Raw genomic sequence first — 13525 nt, 5'->3', positions numbered from 1 at the left:
TTGGGTTTTAATGAAGTCAAAAGAAAAGAAAAAAATATATTTAAAGGGCAAAAATTGTTGTTTGAAAAAGACTGATTTAGCAATTATTATTATATTATGAATTATTATACACATAGGCTACGGTAAGGATTAAATGTTCTCTGTAGAATTATGGAGCTGTTTTTCTATGTACCATAGACTGTATGTAATAAAGAGGTATGTAGTACATACCTCTTTATTACATGGGTACATACCAAAGGTACATACTATGTACCCATTTTGTTTGTCACGCGCAAGCGCACGCGCACGCGCTACACAAAGCCAGTCTACTTATTAGAAATTCTTTGGTTTAACCATAGACAGTATATATAACTGTCTATGGTTTAACCAATGGTGTTAACTGATCACTCCACAGGTGGCGGTAACACGCAAAGACGTGCCTGTGAATATAGAGAAGAAGAAGACCACATGGTAGGAAATGATGGATGCAAACGTTTCTAGATTTAAAATACTTATAAAATCGGATTTGCAGGACAAAAATACTTTCCACATGTGTGTTGGACCTCATAGATTCACACAATGTAATTTGGTGAGTAACACTGAATGTAAACGTAACTTTTGTTTGTTTACAACAAAATTTCACAGGGCACCTTCAGTCAATTAGGCTAAGTTATGAATCAATTATACGTTCATAGATGTGTTTTATTCATTTATTTAGGATTGGGGAACATAAACATTAAAATGGATTGTTTCTTTATGCATGATTTCTACATTTGTTTATATGGTCAGGCTACCAAAACTTAATAAAACAGTACTTGTTCTCAAATTCAATATGTCTGAAAATCTGCTTTTAGGCTAGCAGCCTAGAAATCTAGACGCACCCTAGCGCCAGCAAAAGTAACATGTAGCCAAGGTCAGCAGCCAACATGTTGATGCGGGTCTGGCTTGTCAGGCTAGCTTTTTGCGGCATTCGTTTTCAAATGTGTTTGCACATCGCCACTCTCATTTAAGCGGAATAATATGCAAGTGTTGATGCAGTTTATTATACATATCATAGCAGCAGAAGAACCTAAATGAATGGTCACATCAAGAATCACAGTGTTAATGAATCACAGTGTTAATGAGATAATTATTGGACAGGTTGATGTTTACTATGCATTTTACCCAGAAATACTACATCTCCCTGGCTGCTGTGCAACACTCAGTCACCCGGAGTGACGAGGTGTTTGAATGCCTCGGAAGTTTTATGATGCTGTTTGTTTAAGACTTGCTGCCAGTGTGTTGGCATTACAGTCCAAAAGCCTGCTCCTCACAGGCTCTGAAAAGCTGGGATTTGGTCTGCTTTGCCAGGCCTTAATCCTGGGCACTGGGTCACTGGAACACACTGTGCCTGGCATACAGGGGGCAGATCATCTGCACATATGGTGTGTTAATTTGTATTTGCATGTATATAGTGAACATGTGTGCATGTGTTTATGTAGCATCCTGATCTGTAGCTTAATGCAAGCTGAAGGACTGGATTTTAACACTCGCATGCGTGACAAATTTAAGCAGATCTTAATAAGAAAGAGGGAACGTGGTATTTGACTTTGTACATTTAGGAAATCTGGCTCAAGCTGCAATGTCTGTGTGATCTATTTAATCCCCCTGCCCTGCATTAATAAAACTGGTGAAGTTTTTAGGCGTTGGGATGAAGGACATTGAAGATCATGACCATTCTTTAATGTTTGTCTAAATAAATCACTTTGTTCCTGCAAATGTTTACCTGATTAACCATCTATAATTTTTTTGTTTGGCTTGAGGCCTGGAGACACTGTCACTGTTTTACCTGTTGGTTAATAATTAAGATCATTTTAAAGTTGGCCCAAATGTATTTCACCTGATCTTCTTCTGGTTTGTGTTATTAGCAGTTGTGTTGTTGTGTTATTGCTGATTGATGCATTTTGTCAAAAATATTAGGTCAACTCAACTGAAGCTCACTTATTGTTCACACAAACATGTCATGGAGTCATGGAGCACCCGAACATTAACGATTTTATAGAATAGGTAACTGGATAAACTACTAGTGTTGATTAACATCTCTGGCTTTGGTACCAATTGCTGACAGGTCTTCTTATAAATTCAAGAGAAAAGTTAGATCTTTGTTAAATTTCCTTTTTTTTTTACCTTTAGTAGAGCTCAGTCGGCAGTTAAATTTAAATGTATAAACTGTGTAAAGAACATAATTCCCCATTAACTTGAATTATACTCTACACTATAATGGACTCCTCTCTCTGTCAGCCAAGGCAGCGGTTCTCAGCTGTGGAGGAATGCATTGTATTTTGTTCCCATTACCAGCCTTCCAACTCCTGGCTCTGTCTGCTGCAGCACATCCCATCAGCCCTTGGGCTCAGCTCACTGATCGATAGACCACTTAGCGGCCGTGAGCTACACATCCCAGTCATTTGACCTGCTGGAGCTGTGGGAATGGGCACGCAATCCAATAAGCATTGAGCCAATGAGACAAGCGAGCTGGACCGGCAACTTGAGGAACTTCCTCCTCCTTGTTCATCTCAGGGAGGATACAGCACTCTGCAGATCAGGCCTGTTTTAACTATCGTCACACACTTATGGTGAGAAAAAGATGTGGCTCCTCAATGAGATATTGATTCTGCCTCCCTCCTAATAAAGACAATGTCCACTAAAGACATCTAGACATCATAGTTCCACAACCCAATTCTTTATAACCAGTGCAGGGAAACACACGACATATACATCATTCTGTATATCACAATTTATTGTGTACTGCAGTATTTTAAAATACTGTAAAAACTTTTGGCCAGCAACATAAACTCACAAATGAACCCAGAGCTGGAACGATTAGTCACTTAATCAATTAGTCGCCATCTATTTTGATAATCCTTTGAGTCAGTTTTCAAGCAAATATTTCAAACATTTGCTAGTACCATCTTCTTAAATGTGTGTAATAACATTATAAATTAATTACAGGATTACAGGATATGTGAATATGTGATCTTGGATTTTGGGAAAAAAAGATGGACATATTCCACCAAACTCTTGTAGACAATCAATAATCATTAAATCAAAGAAATAATCAACAGATTTATCGAAAATGCAAATAATTGTTAGCAGTCCAACATATAAATATAACATTAAATAACAGGAATAAGGCTACTATAACAAGTTCCTAATATGCGATAGAAAAATGTGACTCAGAAATCAAGTTTCCGGCAAGAAGTAACTCAAAACATGAAAGAACTCGGCCAATTATTATTATACGTGACAATATTATATATTGTTGTGGTCTAGTGAAAACCATTTTCTTGGCAGATTTGGTGCTTTTTCAAGCTAAATCGTATGATATTATATAGGCGTCATGCTTTGTTTTGGAACATCAGAACGAAACGACTGCAGCATATGAAGCCGTCTGAGACAAAGATTAGAGACTTTTTTTACTGCAGCAGATGGAGACAATAGTTTGCAAACACCTAATCCACGATTACAAACAAAGCAATGTAATAAATGATTGCCAAAAGGCCCACAGGAAGCTGAAGCGACCTGATTTACTATTTTACTGCTGTGAATAAGTGGAAATATGCCTCTATTGCTCTCTCTGCCTTTTTCCTCCTCGGTTTTCTCTCCCTCCCTTCTTCTGTCTCTATAAAGTAACACAGAGGGCTGTAATTCACTTCCACTAATGCTGCTCTGCAGCAGCCAGTGAGGTACATAACATTATGAAACATTTCCCAGCAACCTTATACATTTCAACGAACTGACCAATAAAAAAAAAAAAAACCCTCCGCAGTCTTCATACTTCATACATACTTCACACCTTCTCAGTAGAATTATAACCAAATATGTATTGAAGGGTAAAGCCATTTGAACTCAGCCCACCAAACATTTTTGTGATGAAATATAGTTTATTCAACCTTTTAGACTGACATGAATCCTTCATATATAGTAAATGAAGTAATTTGTAAACGGTGTTAATAACATTAAAATAGGACTTTTTACTGTGAGAGAGGAAGAAAAATTTGTGTTTATCTCTGAAATTATGATTAAATGTTTTCCTTACAATTTTTCTGAACTTAAACTTTTAATAAAATTGTGACCTAACTTGTTGCTAATCTTTTGCAGTGTGCTGCGCGTGTGTGTCTCTGTGGTCGTTGGTCATTTTGAAGCTTTGTGGTTATTTGTGTCTCCTTGTGTTTTGTGTGTGTCTTTGTAGTCTTTGTGTCTCTTTGTGGTCGTTTTGCATCTTTTTGTGGTCATTTTGCGCCTCCTTTGTCGTTTTGTGTCTCTTTAGCTCGATGGTGTTTTAAGCCCCCAACGTCGACTTCAAGGCACCTAACCCTAACCATTGCCTAATCCTAGTGCCTAAACACCAAACACTGTCTCTTTATGGATGTTTATGCATCTCTTTGTAGATGTTTTGTATCTCTTTTGTAGTCGTTTTGTATCTTATTGTGGTCGTTTTGCTTTTTGTGGTTGTTTTGCATTTCTTTGTTGTAATTTAGCATCTCTTTGTGGTTTTGCGTCTTTGTAGTCGTTTTGTGTCTCTTTGTGATCAATATGCATCTCTCTGTAGTCGTTTTGCATTTTGTGTAGTCGTTTTGTCTCTCTTTATGGTTGTTTTTGCATATCTTTGTTGTCATTTTGCGTCTCTTTGTAGTCGTTTTGTATCTCTTTGTAGTAGTTTTCTATCTTTTTGTGGTCGTTTTGTGTCTCCAGAGGTCGTTTTGTGTCTCTGCGGTCGTTTTGTGTCTCTTTGTGGTGATTGACTTTGCAATGAGAAATCAGCCACTTCATACAAAGGTTCTAATACTAACAATACCTTCTGACTCTGATAGGGGAGGCACCACCTGGCTCTGCCCCTGCTCGGTGGGGCTGCCTGACACTCTTGTTCGGAAAATATGACTTATGTGAAGTCAGAAGCATGCTAAACGGTTTCAAGAATATAGACTTATTCCTGTTTTTGATACGTTACTTCACTTTACTCTGCTCTGTAATTGGATTGCCTACAACCTGATTTGTTATCCTCCCATCTCCACCTCATGATCTCAGACGTTGGAGAAGAGGGAGCAGTTGGAGTCCTTGGAGGAGTCTGAGTGCCAGCGGATAATGCAGTGAGGCCAGACAGACAATCAAATTGATGACTCCGGTAGGCTGAGAATGGTGAGAAAGTTGTGGCGCCAGGCGGACATTAGTCTGAGAGAGAACATTAAGCCTCATACTTTCAGACAAACGGCAACGATCAGATGAAAGGGACAACATTAAATATGATTGCAGTTAATATACAAAGAGGTGATGCCTTCTTCTCTCTCTGTTATTCCTCCCCCACTTGCAGGTCCAGCTGACCCCTAAAAATCCACAAAAATGTGTGGTGGATAAAACAGCAGGAACACCTTACAGTCAAATCAAAATGACGGGACTCGAGTAAACTTAGCAGAGGCTGATCTGTGAGTTTTCTTTCCTTTATCAAAGTATAGATTGACCTGAACGAACAGTTTTATTCACCAGGTAACTCATACTGCACTCTATGAGATACCTCCCTTAATGCAATTTAATTATGAAGCTTCAACAATCTAAAGAGCAGCCAGTGTATCCTCTAAAAGGCTATTATCTTTTTATCAGTCCTATAAACAATAATGTCTAATAGCGCCTTTAATTTTGGCTCACCAACTACATTTGTTTTTGGTTGTATTTTAGTATTGTATTTTCCCACTATGAGAACATGTTTGGGCACATTTTGCCTTTTGCACTTTCTATAGAGAATACAATGCTTTATGCTCTCTGAATGGGCATAAAGCTGTATCACAGAATGGAGTTTATTCTGTACACAAGCAGATGATAGCAGTTCCCATGTATGTTAAGTACATGATCTTTTATCTGAGTTCAGCTCTGTTATGTTTGAAAAAAAAATTGTCCAGACTCTGTGATATGAGCACAATAAAGAGTGCAGAAGCACAAAATCTTTACATTTCTGTTTTGTCGCTCTGCTTACAGGATGAATGAGAGAAGAAATGCCAGAGGGACTGACGTGAAATGAGGCAGACTTACTTCACTAAGAGCCATGTCTGGCTTCTGCTGCGTTTTTAATAGTAAGTAAACACTTGGCTTTATCATTCTGCGATACAGCATCATTTTGTAGTACAACACATAAGCAGAATAATGGCTCCCAGAATCTCCTGCATGTGCCCTATTATTTGATGTCAGCTGCTCCGTCCCTCTGGAGCAGACTGAACTCACACAGACCCAGATAATGACCTATTTGTGGGGCCAGAAGATGGCTTCGACCTCCTGCTCCACCCCTCACCATGGGCATCAGGCCGGCCTTTGCTGCTCCCTTGAGGAAATTGTTAGCAGATGCCTCTGAATCAATTTGGCCAAAGACCCATAACGACCTCTGCTGTAATTAGTGGGGATGTTTGGAGTGTAGATACTCCCTCTGTAGTAAAACAATAAGTAAGAAAATGTAGTCATACTTATATGTTGTCACAATCTCCACTATAGATGAATAGTGAAAATCTGACTTCCAATGATAGAAATACTACACTGTGAGACCACCAGTTGGCGATCATCAATAAGAAAATCAACTACCGGTAAAAACAAATGTATAAAAATACTAATAAAGCATAACACATAATTTCCGTGTCATTTTTAAGAATTTGTGCAGTTAGAGAAGATTAGTACTTTGATATTGTTTTACTAAATGTTTAACATCTATATAAGACCTGTTAATTACTATTTTTAGGTCCTGAGCACAACTATGTAACATCCTACTTAAAATAAATAACGAAAGTATTGTTACATTGTCCACAAAGCCATTACCTGACCAGTTTGGGACACTGACTTGACCTTATTTTACCTTTTTTGATTTAACTCAAGCATGTGCACATACACCAGTATGAAGAATAACACATTTTAATTGAATAAAATTCCATGTGTCTGCATGTTCAGGGCATTTTTGTGCGTGCAGCTTATTTTTATCCTAAGGGAGGGGGGGCGGGCACCCAGGCACAAAGACAGACTGGAAACACCCACAATTACCATGTGAAAAAGGTGTGTGTGTGTGTGTGTGTGTGTGTGTGTGTGTGTGTGTGTGTAATTGTCTGGGTGGGTGGGTGTGTGCCCGCTGCATGAGCTACAAACAGGGAGACAAAGAGCGAGCAGCCGCTCGCTCCGTAGATAGAGGTGGGCTGTCACACCCTTAGCTTCAGTCCGGCTCAGGGAGGAGGGGGAGGGGGAGGGGAACTCTCTATCAGAGGCAGCCTATCAGATCCAATTAGCCACCACATGTTGTAGTGGAGTCAAGCTACGGCTTTTGCTCTAACAGTGGTTACCATATCTACAGCATCTTTTAGACCCCGTTTGTGCCTCTATTAGCATTACATTCGAGTGCAGAGCTAACAATCAATTTTTTTTAAAAGGTAAACCCTGGAGATATTTGAAAAACCAGGAAGGTTATTTCAGCTTTTTTTTTTTTAAATAAAAAAACAAAGATGCAACTGTATTCCAAAATCCACACAAAGACCAGCAGAACAAGCTTTAACCACAATGATCTATTGTCACCTTATAAAGTTGATTTGGCGAAGGTGTTGGCAAACTGTTGCCCATTTACACATTGTAAAGACACAGAGCTGACATGTTAGCTTTCCTGTTGAGTTGTGTTTCTGTCCACTTGACGAATTTAAGTCGAATATTCACGCTCTTTGTAGCTCTGTTTTGGTCTCCACCAACTCCTGCGAAGCAATATCTGTCTCTTTAACTGATAAATGCTAATAACGCTCGTTACTTTCACTTGCTAACTAATCTCTAACTTTGTCTGACTGCTCTTTGGTGCTGGGCAGGTATTGTACAGTGGGGTTATCATTAAAAACAGCTGCCTACTGCAGCTGAAAACGGAGCATTGAGGGTGAACCAAAACAGTAAAGTTGCGATCTGGAAAACCAAAACTGTTCACTAAAATATGCTTAGTCAAGATTTGTCTCCTGTCTGTGTTAGAAAATCACAACTTGGGAAACAAGTAAAGAAAATCGCTTATTGTGCAGCAGACAGAAGAGTCTTTTTGGATTCTGGAAATACCTTAAAAACAGCTGTAAGCGATGATAAATGACCCTCTAGGGTTTTTCTTTTCAGAATAAAACAAATGCTAAGCTCTGTAATTTCAATTAAAAACACATGAGGTGCTCAGACTGGGGCTACAGCATCTTATAAGCAGCAAAATACAAAATACCAGCCCTTCTATAAAATTCTTCATCCACTGATGTTACGGCCAGAGAGAGCATCAGAGATGTAAGGGAGGAGGCTGGTTAGGGGAGGGGCTGAGAGAGGGAGAAAGAGTAGAAGAGGCGGACACTCAGCGGCAGCAGGTTTGTAAGAGCAGCAGAACAGAGGAGGAGGAGGAAGAAGGGAGGAGGAGGAGGAATCAGAGCGAGAGAAACAGTGTGGCTGCAGTCAGGAGGGACACAAACACTGAGAGAGGAGGAGACAGAGAGAAGGTAAGAAGGCCACATTTGTCTTTTTAACGCCTTTGTTTCCAGTTTGAACACGAGGTATTCGATGCTCTGCAGTCCAGTGTGTATTTTCCTTTTCTTCCTTGGTCTGCCAGCTGATGGCATGCTGTATGTGGGGAGAGCAGAGTGCCGTAGCACTGCAGAGTGATGCAGAGAGATGGAGGAGAGAGAACGAGGGAGGGATGGAGGGCCGGCATTATGCTCTACAGACATGAGGAAGTAAGAATAGGGAGAATAAAAGGAGGGGAAACTGAGGGAAATAAACATCTGCCTGTGCTTTGCTGTGTAGAAGTGAGAGGGTGTGTGTATGGGGATTGGGGAGGGGGGTGTAGCATTTGAGTGACAATGTGCTGGAGTGTGTCGGCTGTTAAAATTAGTAGTTTTCCCTCCATGTTGGAGATGATATAAGTTTCTGTCAGACCACACCCTCTGAGACTATATGATGTGTGTGTGTGTGTGTGTGTGTGTGTGTGAGTGTGAAAGGCATGTTGGAAGCTGGCCAAACATGCTTAGTGTTGCCTTCCATTACTGTAAGGGCAGTGGATTAGCTGTGTGTGAGTGGTGTTCATTCTTGAGGCAGCGAGGAGTCGAGCCAAGCGCTCTATCATGTACTGACCAGGATGACTCTCAGCTGTGTGTGTGTGTGTCCACTAATGTGTGTTTATGTGCCAGTGTTGTGTCAGTACATGCATGTAAAAAAGGTGCACAAAGTTGCAGTGGTAAATACTCATCCAGCCTTTTCCTCCTGGCATCAATTCTCGGTTTAAATTTCCACCGTTTGATGGCTGATACAGAAATATATGTATAATGTAATATCCTCCACCATAGTGTAAAAGCATGTAGCTCAGAATGGGATTGTATGGTCTTGAAGGAGGGACAGGAGCAGGGTCAACCCTCGTCATCAGGCAAAGTAAAATAGTCTCTGAAAGGCAGCGTGCTTAGAACAGCTTGATCAAGCATTTGTTGTTTTACCGTGTCGATGCCAAGGCATTTTTCACAGGATTGCAGACAAACACAAGACAAAGAGCTGTTATGACTGAGAGGGTGTTTCTGATGATCCCTATACCCATACAGGCAATCGCGATAACCACGGCAGATGGTTTTGTGTTGAAACATCTTTTAGAAATACTTAGAGGGCTGAGGCATATTCTAGCAGCACATAAACAACGAAGAGTGTCCTTGGCATCAGACGTTTCCCCAAAACGACCTATGTTTACATTCAAGTGACAAAGCCCCCAAGCGACTGTAGTGAATATGACAGAAGATAAGGAGTAAGTCAGGTGATGGTATCTATACTATTTTCCTGCAATAGAGAAAGCTGCAGTTTCATGACCGCATTTTTATGACCTTAGTTACCACAAGAAACTGGTCAACACTTAAATTAGCAGCTAGTCAGCTATGCTGGGTTAAGATTAGGGTTAGGTTAAAAGACAGGTTTTGGGTTACATCTAGTGACACATTTCTACTCGGAATACTAGGGTCCTAGAAATATGGTCCTGAAACTGCAGCTTCCTTTATTGCAGGAACATGCTACTCGATCGACATCAACATATTTTACTTGAACACTGGAGACTTCCGTTTGTTTCCTGTTTCAAACCAACAGACAGTTTTTTTTAAGCATTACTATGATCGTCCCCTCACCTTAGTGAAGTAGTTGTTTAAACCCAACCCATGGCCTTTCCCAAATATAATCAAGTCATTGTTGTGCATAGACCTAACCAAACCTTTACCATTGTGTAGTCATCATAAAATGGATTTCAACAGTGATTTTGTAGCAGTTTTTGGAAGCAACTAAATGCTGTCATTTTGCCGATAGGGGCATCAGATCAGAAATGTGTCGTTCTGGGGGGCGGTTACAAACAACATATTTTGTCATTTAATTTGGAGGTCAAACAATGGTACCAGCAGCACTACACTTTGACGAACACTTGTTCCTAATGGAAACATAGTGTGAGAGGAAGCATTGTTAAGAATGACTTCCAATTTGGTTTCCAGATCTCAAAGAGAGAAATACACAGTGGTTGTCTGTTTCCACCTATGGGTGTGCATGCCCCTTTTTTTTTCTTCAAAACATTCTCGACCGTATTGACAAAATTGGATGATAAGTGCTTTTCAAAAACGAGTCATTTGAGGTTTTTTTTTTTAATCTTCCACTCTGTGATTAAGGTCTGGTCAAGGTTGGGCAACTAAAAGTGCTTTGTTAAGGTTAGGAAAAGATCACCTTTCACCAGCAGTTTTGAATATTAATGTAGTTTGTGGTGGTAGATGTGAACCCTAGCCTCTTTTATGCTATCCATTCCAACCTCCTCCCTAAAAGGTTTTGTGGAGCAAAAAACTCCATGCAAAAACATAGTATGTCTGGTCAGGCTGTCACACATTTTTACATGATATTCTAAATAAACTGGCAGTGAGTAGCAGAACTAACTAGGGCTGAGTTTATTATTATTATTATTATTATTATTATTATTATTATTATTATTATAATAATATCATTCTTAGCTTCCCAGTAGTGATCATTGTGTATTCAAATCACACATTCATATTTTGGCATCAAAATGCTGTTTTCCCAAGCCCTTCTAAAAACGTTTTCCCACATGACCTGACGTAGGTTTCTCTATGATGACGTTGCTTCAGTACAGTACAGGACCATACAGTACAGTAACTGAGATGGCTGTCGCCCTGGCCCCATGTTTGGAGAAGCAGACAGGAAGTTGAACAGTGTGCTGCTTAGGTTGGATCCAAAATTCACGCAATAACACTAACTAATAGATTGAGGCAGCGATGGTTTCGCCTCGCAGCAGTAACATCACATTGCTTAGCCTCTGTATCATTATTTCCAAACTTGGCAAACTATTTCCTTGACTCAGCTAGGGCTAGCGTTCACATTATTCATAACCTTATTGATTAGCTTACTGTGGTAACCTGTACATATTTGCTTTTTGCTAAGGCTAAGTTGGCATTTCAATTTGAAAAACCCAGAAAAGAATGCAGATGGACTCTGCCTTTGATTGACCCACGTACCCCCACAGCCTGTCAGATGAACTTAAGAACCCCTTTACTGTCACCACCTTTCCTGCCCCACCTGTGTTCATTTTAATTGATTTTAAACTGATATTATTTAACACTATTATTCATATACAAGTGGATATGGTTGATATAGTTAAGCTGTCAGTGTTTTAGGTTGGTTTGGTCAAGTTTACATTCGTTCTACCACCGCTTGAAGCTGGATGTCTTAACCATTTTTCCATTACTTTTCAGCGATTTTTAACCATTTTAATTTATCATACTGTTTAAACTGTTAATCCTTTCATTTTAGCCAAAAGTAATAAACAAATGATTGAAATAGACCGCTAGCTATTTGGACCTCTCTGGTAACTAGTTTCCACGCACTCTCAACACACACACACACACATACAATATATATATATATATATATATATAGTAATCAAATTACAATTTTCTTTTTATTTATTATTAGTTGAGCTACTTCACAATCTTACTCCCTTGCAACTGCAGAAGTAGCCCCTGGGGTACAAGTACCTTCACTTAATTACTCAATTGACAGAAAATTTATCAGCAACTATTTTCATTATCACTTAATCATTTAAAGAATCCAGTTGGTGTTAGGGCGGCAAAAAATGATTCTTATTATTAATGATTGTTTATCAAGAGCAAAATCTCAGAAAATTGTGGAAAATGTCCCACTTTAAAGATATTCAATTTACAAATAAATAAAACCAAGAACAGGAGCTAATCCTCACATTGGATAATCTGAATTTTTTTATTTGATATTTTTACTTGATAAAGAACTTAAGGAATTTAAGTTCTCTCTGGGAGACCAGTGTGTTGATTGCTGTGAGGGCTGACCGATGCCCAGCTGACATCACACCACCTCAAGGGCTCTTGACAGAACAGCAGAAAAATAAAGCTTGTGCGAGTGTGACAAAGAAAAAGATGAATCCTGTTAAAAAAGACTGCAAATAGAAAGGGGGACAGAAAAGAAAGAGGATGAAGTGTTTTGGTTGTGTGTTCATGCGAGTTGAGTACTGTAAGTCCAAACTATTTATCTATGGATTAATGTGCACATCAAATGTGGATGAACAACACTGCAAATTACATTCAGTGTTATTTTGGTTTACAAATCTCTTATTTAACACAGGATCATGTTATTAATGTAGTGACAGAGGCTGATCCGTCTGATTTTCAGCCAAATGTGTCTAGATGAACGTTATATGACTAAGGCTGTTATCTGATCAGCTGACTTCTTCTGACCTCACCAGGGCTCTGTCATGTTTGTGTGATCTGCAGCTAAGCTCGTAACTAGATTTGATCGGAAAATGTCTCCATAAAAAAGTATGATGTGTGAGTCTATTTCTGGATCAGTGAGGTTTTGGTGATTTGATGTTTGTAGTTGTGTTTTTGCAGTGATGTGAGATGGCAGAAGTGTGGTGCTTTTCTGAAGGCCTTAGCGAGCTTGTGAGCCAGGAGCATCTGTTCATAGTTTTATAGGGGAAGTCAGAGGGTACAGATTAAGCATTGCACTCTCATAATATTGTTGGACTCATGATGGACAGTTTAAAACAAAGGATCAAAATCTTTGCAGCAAAATCAAAGGTTTTGTCTATTTTATTCCACACATTCTTCTTCCTTGTCAAAAACTGGCAACTACATTACCCACAATGCAACTGTACCACCGACAGTTTTGTCCAAGATTCAGGTGTGTTATGCTATTAGCGGTTAATATAGCCTTGAGCCGCTAGCTTCAAGTGGAGATGAGGAGCAGGCTACAGAGGTGCGGTGGGCTCACTTCTTTCTAACACTACCCCCCTTAGGTATTTTTTATTTTCAAACTAACATTCATCAGCCACAAAGGCATTTATACAACTTTCTTCAAATATGCAGTAGTACTTCTTAAGACCTTTTAAACAGACTTATGTGTACAAACGATGGAGTTAGTTTCAATAGAATTACAGCAATCAGTGCATTTGCTCGTGAATCTATGTAGAGCTTACGTGTAGATTTTAAACTTT

The 13525-nt window shown here is 39.3% G+C and overlaps 1 protein-coding gene across 9 annotated transcripts in view; it reads left to right on the top strand.

Moving 5' to 3' along the window:
- The first annotated feature begins 398 nt into the window (after positions 1 to 398).
- The window catches only part of mpp3a (membrane protein, palmitoylated 3a (MAGUK p55 subfamily member 3)), a 35230-nt gene continuing 22103 nt past the window's right edge, over positions 399 to 13525 (top strand). For 2 of the 9 annotated variants that reach the window (XM_031318957.2, XM_031318958.2), the window contains exon 1: positions 8124 to 8488. The gene's annotated coding sequence lies outside the window, so the exon portion shown is untranslated. Of the gene's footprint in view, positions 451 to 2259; positions 2592 to 5043; positions 5155 to 5326; positions 5439 to 5985; positions 6081 to 8006; positions 8078 to 8122; positions 8715 to 13525 lie in introns of those variants that run through there. The other 7 variants (XM_035996846.1, XM_035996847.1, XM_035996848.1 and 4 more) reach the window with 7 other exon arrangements.

The sequence above is a fragment of the Sander lucioperca genome, chromosome 21, assembly GCF_008315115.2.
Source record: "Sander lucioperca isolate FBNREF2018 chromosome 21, SLUC_FBN_1.2, whole genome shotgun sequence".
Classification (NCBI taxonomy): Eukaryota; Metazoa; Chordata; class Actinopteri; order Perciformes; family Percidae; genus Sander; species Sander lucioperca.
The sequence above is the reverse complement of the archived record's forward strand: the minus strand, read 5'-3'. Positions and strand labels throughout refer to the sequence as shown.